This window comes from Erinaceus europaeus, chromosome 14, assembly GCF_950295315.1.
Source record: "Erinaceus europaeus chromosome 14, mEriEur2.1, whole genome shotgun sequence".
NCBI lineage: Eukaryota > Metazoa > Chordata > Mammalia > Eulipotyphla > Erinaceidae > Erinaceus > Erinaceus europaeus.
Window position 1 is genome coordinate 68,200,346 of NC_080175.1, and position 13,546 is coordinate 68,213,891.

A 13,546-nucleotide genomic window follows, 5' to 3' on the forward strand; every position below is an offset into this window, starting at 1 on the left:
GTTCTGGAGATGTCACTGCACATGAGGCAAACCAATTAGAGGAAGAAAGCTTGCAAATAGATACTTTGTACTTGAATTTGCTTTTTGATCAAAAGAAAATCTGTATTTTCTGAGGCATCTGTTTTTACTTGATACATAAATAGGAAATTCTTGAGTCTGATAGAATTACCTTTGTCATGAAGAGACAGTGATGAATGATTTGTACTTACAAAACTAATTGAAATATCTAGATTTAAGTATCTTCTATAGATAACATGACAAACTAGATGAACTATTTTTTTCTTGTCTTTTTCCAATACCTGGGAAAGTCTTTTGGAAAAAAGGGAAAATGTTCTTGTCATCCTCCTAGCCAAATGTTTTTCTCTTTCCTCCAGATCACAGAGCCATCTGAGACGGCTTCAGCTATTTAAGAATTCCCTTTGTTCAAGGGGGCCAGGTGGTAGCGCACTGGGTTAAGCACACTGGGTTAAGCGCACATAATATGAAGCATCAGGACCTGCTCAAGGATCCCCATTCGAGACCCCAGCTCCCCACCTGCAGCGGGGCTGTTTCACAAGTAGTGAAGCAGGTCTGCAGGCGTCTCTCTTCACTTCTCTATCTCCCCTTCCTCTCTCAATTTCTCTCTGTACTATCCAATAATAATAATAAAAAAGTCTCCAGGAGAAGTGGATTCATAGTGCTTGCACTGAGATCCAGCGATAACCCTGGAGCCAGAAAAAAAAATTCCTTTGCTCGTGGGTCAGTCTTGATAAAAGCCTGCCATGATTCTGAGCTTTCTGTTTTAATGAGGTCTCTTAGTATTCGTAATAGACCAAGAAAGGAAGTTACATGAAGTTTTAAAAGGAATTCATTCCTTCCCTACAATTTTCTTTTTAATGAGGCTTGAACAGCAAATAAAGATTAGTAATGTCTATACATATTCTTTGAAAACTACTAAAACAAATTGTAAAAAAATCCCTATTTATTTGTAAAACTAGATATTTTTCTTTTATTAGACCATTGCTCAGCTCTGGTTTATAGTGATATTGAGGATTGAATCTGTGACCCTGTAGTCTCAGGCATGAGATTTTTTGCATAACTACTATGCTCTCTCCCTCACCTTTAAGACAAGATATTTTCCCCCTTGACACCAGAAAGTACCAGCAAGTAAGAAGGAAAGACATTAACTTTCTAAGAAGGGGAATCCCCACTTAACAAAGCACATTGTGTATTATTATTGGCATAAGATTTTGTAAATGATTTCTACTGATGTCAACAGCGATAACAATTGACTGAACTGAAAAGTATAGTTTAACCCATTCATTGTCTGTCCCTTCCCCTGACTTCAAATCCCTCCCCTGATCATCTATATGGGAAGGAACAACTATGCACGATTTGGATTCTTGTTTCTTTAAGATTGGGGTTAGGAAATAATGTAAAGTATCTACTTCACATCTTCAATCTGACATGAGGCAAATTTTGAAATGAAACTCAACACATTTCTGAATGAGGGAACTTGCAAGATTCACAATATTGTCTTTTTCATGTTCAAGGAACTTGGAAGAAAAATCAAGAATTTTACTGCAATGCCAAGGCCAGAGTCTATGTGCTGAGACCCAGAGGCTCACATTGCAAGCTCACACAGTAACGTGGCAGCAGCTCTACAACACACACACACACACACACACACACACACACACACACACACACACGGGATAGAACCTCTAACAAGGTACTTAGGATACAGCCTCTGAAGAAAATGAAGATTCCTTCCAGTGAGTAGTGAAAAGATTTTCTCCAGCTTAGAACCGACTCTGGGATGGCTTGTTCAGAACAACCAAGTAAATGTTCACATGTAGAATGATATGCGAGTGAGGAGGTTATTCTCCACTTCAGCATCAAGTCCATGATCTAATTTCACTGTCTTTTGAAAAAAATATTCCCCCACTTTCTGGTGTGGGGAGATTAATTTAATGGTTAACCCAATGGGTACAACTTCTCATATTCCCTTCTATTTCACATGAAAAGAGAGCTTCACATGAAAGAGAGTATGTTTATGTGGGAGGAGAGGGAAGGGGGAGGGGAAGAGAGAGAGAGAGAGAGAGAGAGGTAGCTCTGCTTTACCACTTGTGAAGCTTTCCCCACTGCAGGTAGGGACCAGGGCCTTGAACCCAGGTCCTTGTAGAATGTAATATGTGCACTTTACCAGATGTGCCACCACCTGGCCCCTCTCCTGGTACAGTCACATGGGTTTCCCTCTGAGTGTCTGTATCCTAATTTCCTCTTTTTATAAGGATACTCATCATACTGGATTAAAGGTCATCTATACATCACATTTGAACTTAATGACTTCTTTATCTTATTTGCAAAAATAGTCACAGTCTGAAGCAATGATGTTAGAATGTCAGTATGTGAAAGACTGACTGGCGGTTGAGGGAAGGTGGTGGCACAATTTAACCCAGAATAGTTCCAGACACCCAGGTAGTTTTTTTTTTTTTAAATTATCTTGTTTGTTTTTTGTTTTGTTTGTTCTTTGCCTCCAGGGTTATATTGCTGGGGCTCAGTGCCTGCACTACAAATTCACTGCTCCTGGAGGCTATTTTTCCCCCTTTTGTTGCCTTTGTTGTTTATCATTGTTGTTGTGGGATGCATTGGATCGACCTTCTCGTGGTGCATCCCGTGAGTACCCATTCATTGGGGAAACTGACGATCCTTCCTAGCCGACTGAATCCACATGGATCCCAGTCACTTTCAAAGCCAGCAACAAGCAGCTCCTGACAGCTTTCAATCTGACCTGTTGACTGGCTACGTAAGAAGGGCAAATGCTAGAAGAAGATTGTTGTTGTTGTTATTGCTGTTGTTGTTGGGTAGGACAGAGAGAAATCCAGAGAGGAGGGGAAGACATAGAGGGGGAAAGAAAGACACCTGCAGGTGGGGAACCGGGGGCTTCACCGCTTGTAAAGCGACTCCCTGCAGGTGGGGAACCAGGGGCTCGATCCAGGATCCTTGCTCTGGTCCTTGCGCTTTGCACCATGTGCGCTTAACCTGCTGCATTACCGCTCAGCTCCCTTAAATTATCTTTATTTATTTGATAGAGGCATTCAGAAACCGAGAGGAAGGAGGAGGTAGATAGGGAGAGAGACAGAGAGACTCCTGCAGCACTGCTTCACTACATGCAAAGTAGGTGGGGACTGGGGAGCTTAAACCCAGTTCCTTGCTCATTGTAACGTGTACTCAACTAGGTGTGTCACCCAGATAGGTTTTTTGTTTTGTTTTTTATCATGTTTCTGAATAACTTAGGGAGGAGAATTTTGATTTAAATTGTAGTTCAAAAAAAAAATCAGTGAAGGCCTTTAATTCTTGTTTGCTTCCAGCAAATCATGAATAGTATCTTGTAAGGCCAGGATGGGAGAAAATACACTCTTCTTCCCATTTCTGTTCCAGTGGCTGGCAGCTTAAGGGACTGCTGGCAGGGAAGCTTCCAGAAGCCATCTCACAGTAGGGAAGCAGCAAGTTGTGCCCAAGAGCCTGTACCAGCTTTTATTTTTGGCCACTGGCAGAAGTGTGGTTTCTGTGTGGAGCTTGATCTGCTCCCCAAACACTCTTCACTGTTGGATTGATGCCCAAGGCATCACATTACATTTAGGGGGATGTGCTGACAAGGGTCTCTCTCTCTCCTCACCCCAGAACCAACAGATATGATGTTCCTTGTGTGTCTTCTGCCCTCCTTGCTGAAGATGGGCAAGAGTGAGTGAGCAGAATACATACGTAATAGTAATAGCAGAGCTGACTTCTCCACGAAGATGTTTTCTCAAAGGAAAGTATAGCTCCAAGAAGAAAAAAATGTAACAGAGTAGAAATGAGATTACAGATTACTCTTGTACCTGATTCTGATACATCATTCTTATGTGTGTGCGTGTGTGTGTGTGTGTGTGTGTGTGTGAGAGAGAGAGAGAGAGAGAGTGTGTGCGTCTTGTGTGAGTACGGTTGTCAGAAAAGTCATGATGCATTTTTTTTTGTATAGGAAAACAAAAAAAAATACATCATGGATTTTTTAACATTTATTTATTTATTTTCCCTTTTGTTGCCCTTATTTTTTATTGTTGTTGTAGTTATTATTTGATGTCATTGCTATTGGATAGGACAGAGAGAAATGGAGAGAGGAGGGGAAGACAGAGAGGAGGAGATAAAGATAGACATCTGCAGACCTGCTTCACCGCCTATGAAGTGACTCCCTACAGGTGGGGAGCAGGGACTCGAACCGGGATCCTTACACAGGTCCTTGTGCTTTGCGTCTCATGTGCTTAACCCGCTGCGCTACCGCCTGACTCCCACATCATGGAGTTTTTGACAGCCCAGTATATTTGCAATTCTTTCAGAGATAATCATGACATTTTGATCCTATTTCCAACTGCTCTTATAAAGTAATGGGATATAATAGTGTATATACCTATACACTATAGTCACATATTGTGCGCATGTGCACACACACACACACACACACACACAGACACACAGACACACATACACACTCTTTGTTATCTTAGATATCTAAAGGGCACAAAGCACAGTGATGTCAGGTCTATTATAGTAGATTCTTAACCATTGAATTCTCATAGAAGTACAAAGCCCAAACTAACTTAGTTATAATAATAATTAACTATTGCTATTTAAACTCTTTCTAAGACTAGCCAATTAGACTTCGACGGACTAAGCGTGGCAATCTAGTAGAAAGACCCAAAGAAGGATGATCCCATAAACTTATACCAGTTTGGATACCACATATGACACTCAACATTTTAACAACTAGGAGAAAGTCTAAGCTCCTCAGATAAATAAAAGAGCAACAAAAGACTTCACTTAATGATGACCTTTTCAGTCAATAGAAGACATCTCATCATCTGGGGCCCAATCCTTGGATTCCTCCACAGATATCATGGGCCTAAACCTCAATTAGATTCTTCTCTCCACCATCACTGGTCACCTTTATCAAGAACATCATCATAAATCCTCTCCTGGGCCACTCCAGGAACTTGTCCTCCCTCTAAAGTAGCAATGGCAGGGACTGCCCCACTTTCTGAAGGGAGGCTGAGTCACCCTACTTTGTCATTTGAGGAAGACAGATCCTGAAATGAGTGCAGCCTAAAACATTCCCAGTTGTGACCATGAACTATGAGCTCAGACTGACAGGTACTCAGAGATTATACAAACTCCTATGCTAAATATGTATATATATGCCTTGGTTCAAGTTGATGGGATAAATAGTTAATTTTATTCATATATTTTCTTCCAGATTGGGAGCTATTCTCTGACATAATCCAGCTTTCTAGACCTCTTCTTATCTTTCACACTATCTTTCCAGACAATATTGTTTTAAAATTTTTTATTATCTTTATTTATTTATTGGAGAGAGACAGTCAGAAATTGAGAGGGAAGGGAGGGATAGAGAGGGTGAGAGACAGAGAGACACCAGCAGTCTTGCTTCACCACTTGCGAAGCTTTCCTCCTGTAGGTGGGGACCAGGGGTTCGAACCTGTGTCCTTGTGCATTGTAATGTGTACGCTCAACCAGGTGTGCCACCACCTGGCCCCCCAGATAATATTTTTTGTCCACCTCCATGTTAGCTATCAAACTCAAGCAATACTACAAAAGTCATGGGTCCATAGGAACATACCAAAAAAATAGACTCCCTAGCTTCTTTTCACCCTAAGATTCCTATTTTCCCATCTAAGTACTAACCAGGCCCAATCCTTAGCTTATGAGATCAAGCGTGTTCAGGGTGGTATGGCCATAGACAGATTCCTATTCTCATCTACTCTATTTCTACTTTTTGGTTCCTGTTCATTAATCATTTTGCCCTGCTTTATATTTTGCCACCTTTCAGCCATCACCAAGTTGCAAATGCTATCATGATTTCATCCTGACTTACCTGGACAGATGATCTCACCAATGTGTTCTGGAATCTCTCCTCTCCCCAGAGCCTTACCCCTCCAGGGAAAGACAGAAATAGGCTGGGGTATGGATCGACCTGCCAAAGTTCATGCCCAGTAGAGAAGCAATTACAGAAGCCAGAACTCCCATAAAAAATTTTGGTCCATACTCACAGAGGGGGAGAAATGACAGAGAAAGATGACTTAAAGGCTCTGAACTTCAACAATATCAGGACCCACAGAGGAGGAAAAAAGGAAGACTATTTGAAAATAGTAATATGTGTAGGTGTGTGACACAGAAAGGAAGAAAAGGCAGGACCATGGAAAAGAATGGGCAAATATATAAAAATATAGAGAAATATTTATAGGAATAATAGTTAACCCATATCTGCAAACTTGGGAGAACTACTGTAGCTTCCAGTGGAGGGAAGGGGGATGCAGAACTCTGGTGGTGAGAATGGTGCATAATTATACCCCTATTATCCTATACTTTTGTAAATCAATATTTACTGTATTACTTATTTATTACTGTAAATGAGTAATAAAATTTTTAAAAATTGAAAAAAAGTAATTTTTTAAGATCTGTATAATCTTTCCTCCCTTGCAACTCTTATAGCCAAAGAAGCTACTGCCCCCCAACCCCCACGGAAGTGCTGGGAATTGAACCTGGGACCTTCATTGCCTCAATAATGAAAGTCTTTTGAATAACCATTATGTTATCTCTCCAGCCCATTCTTTTTTAAAGCTTAAGATTTTGTAGTACACAGATATTAGAATATAAATTCTAATTCTTTCAATTGGTCAAGGATGTTTCCTTGCTTTTGAAAACAGAGAAAGAGATTCACTGAGTAACTAGAGCTTGAACACACCAAGCTACTGGAAATGGAGGCATATTCCAAAGGACAGTTTTAAATATGCCAAATGTGTTCTATCATTGAGTAATTTGTTGGGGGGGTTTCTGCATGTGTGCAGAAAATGAGATTGTTACTCCCAGGTCCTGGAATTAAGTGCACATTGCTGATATCCTTTCTCTAGTGTTAGACTTAAACTTTAAAATTAGGTGTTTACATTTGGGGTCCTAATAACTGTCTATTGTTATTCTTACTCTTATCAAAGTTTCAAAGCTTGTAGCTACATATATCTCAAGGGTGTGTGGGAAGATCATTTTCTCTACAAACAAAAATTTATAATAATTTACCCTGTACCTTAGTTAAGCAGGAAAAAAAAAAGCAACTTGCAACCTCAGGAACCAATTTGTCTAGGAGAATTGTTGTTTTCAGTCTATCTTTTTTTAAAGTATTTTAATTTAATTTAATTTTTATTTTTGAGAGAGATGCAGAGAGAGAAAGACACAGACAGAAACGCCAGAGCACTGTTCAGCTCTGGTTTATGGTGGTGCAGGGCACTGAACCTGGAATTTCGGAGCCTCAGGCATGAGAGTGTCTTTGCATAACCATTATGCTATCTACCCTGGCCCAAGTTTATCTTCTTTATAAAATTTTTTTGTTATATTTATTTACTTATTGGATAGAGATATCCAGCCAAATCTCTCTGTATAGAGATACAGAGAGACACCTGCAACTCTGCTTCACCACTCACAAAGCTGTCACCCTACAGGTAGGGACCAGGGCTTATACCTGGTCCTCGCACAATGTAACGTGTGTGCTCAACCAGGTATGTCACCATCCAGCTTCTTTAGTGTATCTAAATCTCCTATCTAGTTCTCTTTCTTCTTTCTTAATTTTCTTTAATCTATCCTCAATCTTGCTAATTCTGTTTTCTGACTCAGTTGTTCTGCTCTCACTTCTCTCAACTTCATTCCTTAGTTCAGCCATTTTATTACCATTGTCCAGAATAATTGTATAACAAAAAAAGGCTAAGAGAAACAGGATGGAAGAAATACTTCACATAAAGGAAAGTCAAGGCAAAGAGAATAGAGGAGAAAAGATGACCAAAAACATAACCAAACTCATTTCCCTCTAATAAACTCCAAAGGGTTGGTTCCTCCTGATAGAATTTTTTTTTTCATGAGGGTTATCACTGGGAAACGACTCCACCAATCCTGGTGGCCATTTATTTATTGACAGAGGGTGACAGAGAAATATGGTGGGGAGAAATATATATGTGTATGTATATATATATATATATATATATATATAGAGAGAGAGAGAGAGAGAGAGAGAGGTATTAGAGAGAGAGAGAGAGAGAGAGGCTTTCATACTACACATCCAGTATTCATGAATCTTTGTCTCTGCAGAAGGGAACTGGGTGCTCAAACTCAGTTCCTTGAGCATAGTAATGTGAGCTATATCAAATGAAGTACCATCAGACCTCTCTCCTGGTAGGTTTCTAAGAGCACTCAAGGTGACCAGTAAAATCTAGGAGAAGAAATATACTTCAAATATTTGGATAGGCTGTAACTTCATAATTATGTGTTCAAGGACAGTAGCACAGTAACTGAAAACTCGATTTTTTTAAATCACCCAACCTTCACAGTTCTAGGCTGACTTTTTCAGACAGAGAAAGAAAGAGAGACCAAGACCACAATACTGAAACTTCCTCCAGTGCCATGGGAGCTGGGAAAATTTTTATATTTCTAATGACAAAAATGTGATAAATACATACAGATTTGGTGTACAGAGTAAAAGACTCTGGGGTGAGTGGGGGGAGAGTACAGGTCCTGGAAAAGGATGACAGAAGACCTAGTGGGGCTTGTATTGTTCTGTAGAAAACTGAGAAATATCATGCATGTACAAACTATTATATTTACTGTGAAATGAAAAACATTAATCCCCCAATAAAGAAATTTTAAAAAATACTTACAGATTATTACTAAATGACCCCTTGATTGTTCCTAATACAGGTCTGATCATAATCACGGTAAACTGTTTTACCTCTGAGATTAGATGTGGAAGGTACATTCAGATTGTCAGAATTTTCTAGCCTAATTCACCTAAGCATGGAGGGGCTTACATATTTTTTTCTAGAGGTGAGTAGACTACTTATCAATTACATGTTTATATTTAATTTAGAATTATGGTCTCAAATATCACCTTTCCCTTTCTTTTTTTTATTTTTTATTTTATTTTATTTTTATTTAAGAAAGGATTAATTAACAAAACCATAGGGTAGGAGGGATACAACTCCACACAATTCCCACCGCCCAATCTCCATATCCCACCCCTCCCCCGATAGCTTTCCCATTCTCTATCCCTCTGGGAGCATGGACCCAGGGTCATTGTGGGTTGCAGAAGGTAGAAGGTCTGGCTTCTGTCATTGCTTCCCCGCTGAACATGGGCGTTGACTGGTCGGCCCATACTCCCAGTCTGCCTCTCTCTTTCCCTAGTAGGGTGGGTCTCTGGGGAAGCTGAGCTCCAGGACATATTGGTGGGGTCTTCAATCCAGGGAAGTCTGGCCGGCATCCTGATGACACCTGGAACCTGGTGACTGAAAAGAGAGTTAACATACAAAGCCAAACAAATTGTTGGGCAATCATGGACCCAAAGCTTGGAAAAGTGGAGAGGAAGTATTAGGGAGGTACTCACTGCAAACTCTAGTGTACTTCTGCTTTCTTACTTTGGTGCCATACTCCAAACTCAGTCAATTTCTGCTTTGCATTTCTACTTTTTTTTTTTTTTACATGCATAACATTCCCCAGATTCCCATTTAACAATACAACCCCCACTATTTCATTCATCATTTTTCATGGACCTGTATTCTCCCCACCCACCCACCCACTCCAGAGTCTTTTACTTTGGTGTAATACTCCAATTCCATTTGAGGTTCGACTTGTGTTTTCTTTTCTAATCTTGTTTTTCAACTTCAGCCTGAGAGTGAGATCATCCCGTATTCATCCTTGCGTTTCTGACTTATTTCACTCAACATGATTTTTTCAAGGTCCATCCAAGATCGGCTGAAAACGGTGAAGTCACCATTTTTTACAGCTGAGTAGTATTCCATTGTGTATATATACCACAACTTGCTCAGCCACTCATCTGTTGTTGGACACCTGGGTTGCTTCCAGGTTTTGGCTGCTATTACAAATTGTGCTGCCAAGAACATATGTGTACACAGATCATTTTGGATGGATGTGTTGGGTTCCTTAGGATATATCTCCAGGAGGGGAATTGCAGGGTCATAGGGTAGGTCCATTTCTAGCCTTCTGAGAGTTCTCCGGACTGTTCTCCACAGAGATTGGACCAATTGACATTCCCACCAGCAGTGCAGGAGGGTTCCTTTGACCCCACACCCTCTCCAGCATTTGCTGCTGTTATCTTTTCTGATGTGTGACATTCTCACAGGAGTGAAGTGATATCTCATTGTTGTCTTGATTTGCATTTCTCTGACAATCAGAGACTTGGAGCATTTTTTCATGTGTTTCTCAGCCTTTTGGATCTCTTCTGTGGTGAATATTCTGTCCAAGTCCTTCCCCCATTTTTGGATGGGGTTATTTGTTGTCTTGTTGTTGAGTCTGGCAAGCTCTTTATATATGTTGGTTATTAAACTCTTATCTGATGTATGGCATGTAAAGATCTTCTCCCATTCTGTGAGGGGTCTCTTGATTTGGGTAGTGGTTTCTTTTGCTGGGAAGAAGCTTTTTAATTTGATGTAGTCCCATAGGTTTATACTTGCCTTAGTCTTCCTTGTAATTGGATTCGTTTCATTGAAAATGTCTTTAAAATTTATGCGGAAAAGAGTTCTGCCAATATTTTCCTCTAAGTATCTGATAGTTTCTGGTCTAACATCCAAGTCCTTGATCCACTTGGAATTTACTTTTGTATTTGGTGAAATACAGTGCTTCAGTTTCATTCTTTTGCATGTTTCAACCCATTGTTTCCAACACCATTTGTTGAAGAGACTCGGCTTCCCCCATATAATAGTCTGGGCCCCTTTGTCAAAGATTAGATGTCCATACGTGTGGGGCCTCATTTCTGGGCTCTCAATTCTATTCCACTGGTCAGTGTGTCTGTACATGTTACAGTACCAAGCAGTTTTGATGACAATGGCCCTATAATACAGTTTGAGATCTGGCAGTGTGATGCCTCCGGTTCTGTTCTTTTTTCTCAAGATTGTTTTGGCAATTCTAGGTCTTTTCTGGTTCCAGATAAACATTTGTAGCATTTGTTCTATTCTCCTAAAAAATGTGGTTGGGATCTTGATGGGGATAGCATTAAATTTGTAGATGGCTCTGGGTAATATATTCATTCTGATGATGTTAATTCTTCCAACCCATGAACATGGAATATCTTTCCACTTCTTTGTGTCTTTTTCAATTTCTTTGAGTAGTGACTCATAATTTTCAGTATACAAGTCTTTCACTTCTTTGGTTAGGTTTATTCCTAGATATTTTATTGTTTTTGTTGCTATAGAAAAAGGAACTGATTTCTGGATTTCAATTTCTTCTAACTTAGTGTTTGCATAGAGGAATGCCACTGACTTTTGAATGTTAATTTTATAGCCTGACACATTACTGTATTGCCTGATGATTTCCAAAAGCTTCTTGCTGGATTCCTTAGGTTTTTCCATGTATACTATCATGTCATCTGCAAATAAGGAGAGTTTGACTTCTCTTCCAATCTGTATGCCTTTAATTCCTTGCTCCTGCCTGATTGCTATGGCAAGAGCTTCCAACACTATGTTGAATACTAATGGTGATAGTGGACATCCCTGTCTAGTACCTGATCTGAGGGGAAATGCTTCCAGTTTTTCACCATTGAGTATGATGTTGGCTGTAGGTTTGCTATATATAGACTCCACTATCTTCAGGAATTTTCCATCTATTCCTATTTTTTGTAGTGTTTTGATCATAAAGGGATGTTGTATTTTGTCAAAGGCTTTCTCTGCATCTATTGATATGACCATGTGGTTTTTGGTCTTGCTTTTGTTGATGTGGTGGATCACATTGATTGATTTACGTATATTAAACCAACCTTGCATGCCTGGGATAAACCCCACTTGGTCATGATGAACAATTTTTTTGATATACTGCTGTATCCGGTTGGCTAGAATTTTGTTCAATATTTTCACATCTATGTTCATCAGAGATATTGGTCTGTAGTTTTCTTTTTTGGTTGTGTCCCTGTCTGCTTTTGGTATCAGGGTGATGTTGGCTTCATAGAAGCTGGCAGGGAGTATTCCAGTGTCTTCAATCTTCTGGAAGACTTTTAAAAGTAGAGGTATTAGTTCTTCTTTGAAAGTTTTGTAGAATTCATTTGTAAAACCATCTGGTCCAGGACTTTTATTTTTGGGAAGATTTTTGATAACTGTTTCAATTTCATTAGCTGTGATGGGCCTGTTCATGTTATCCACATCCTCTTTACTTAGTTTTGGAAGTTGGTAGGTATCTAGGAAATCATTCATTTCTTCCAGGTTCTCTAGCTTGGTGGCATATAGTTGTTCATAGAAGCCTCGCATGATATGTTGAATTTCTGCAGTGTCTGTTGTGATTTCTCCTCTTTCATTTACTATCCGATTTATTTGGGTCTTCTCCCTTTTTTGTTTTGTGAGTCTGGCTAAAGGTTTGTCGATTTTGTTTACTCTTTCGAAGAACCAACATTTACTTTCATTGATCTTTTGTATGGTTTTCCTATTCTCAATGTTATTTATTTCTGCCCTAACTTTAGTAATTTCTGTCCTTCTGGTTGCTTTAGGATTCCTTTGTTGTTCTTCTTCTAGGTCTTTGAGATGTGCAATCAGGCTGTTTATTTGTGCCTTTTCTTGTTTCCTAATGTGTGCTTGTATAGCTATGAACTTTCCTCTTAGGACTGCTTTAGCTGTGTCCCAAATATTTTGATAGCTTGTGTCTTCATTTTCATTGAACTCTCGAAACATTTTGATTTCTTCCTTGATTTCCTCTTTGACCCAGAAATTGTTAAGAAGTGTACTGTTGAGCTTCCACATTTTGGCACCATTACTAATCTTTTGTTGATTGTTAAGTGTTAGTTTAATTCCACTGTGGTCTGAGAAGATGCTTGGGATGATTTCAATGCTCTTGAATTGGCTGATGCTGTCTTTGTGGCCTAACATATGGTCTATCCTTGAGAATGATCCATGTGGATTTGAGTAAAATGTGTATTCCAGTTTCTTGGGATGAAAGACTCTGAAAATGTCCAATAGTTCTAGTTTATCTATCTCTTCATTTAGCTCCCTTATGTCTTTACTGATTTTCTGCCTGGATGATCTGTCTAGTTGAGATAGTGGGGTGTTGAAGTCCCCTACTATGATTGTGTTACTGTTAATATATTGCTGTAGCTCTTTCAGTAGAAGTTTGATGTATTTAGATGGCTTCTTATTGGGTGCATAGATGTTAATAATTGTTAAGTCCTTTTGATTGACTGATCCTCTGAGCATTAAGTAGTGTCCATTCCTATCTTTTTTAATCTTATCTATTTTAAAGTCTATCATGTCAGATATGAGAATAGCTGTTCCTGCCCTTTTTTGTGGGCCATTGGCTTGAATGATAGTTTTCCATCCTTTCACTTTAAGTCTGTGTTTGTCTTGTTGAGTTAGGTGAGTTTCCTGTAGACAACATATTGTTGGGTTGTGTTTTCTGATCCATCTTCCTACTCTGTGTCTTTTAATAGGTGAATTCAGGCCATTGACATTTATTGATATCAAAGATTGAAGATATTTTAATG

The 13,546-nt window shown here is 39.4% G+C and overlaps 1 protein-coding gene across 1 annotated transcript in view; it reads right to left on the reverse strand.

Annotated features, from left to right (window-relative positions):
- The window catches only part of SPATA16 (spermatogenesis associated 16), a 331,768-nt gene that overhangs the window by 74,697 nt on the left and 243,525 nt on the right, over window positions 1–13,546 (reverse strand). The window lies entirely within an intron of this gene.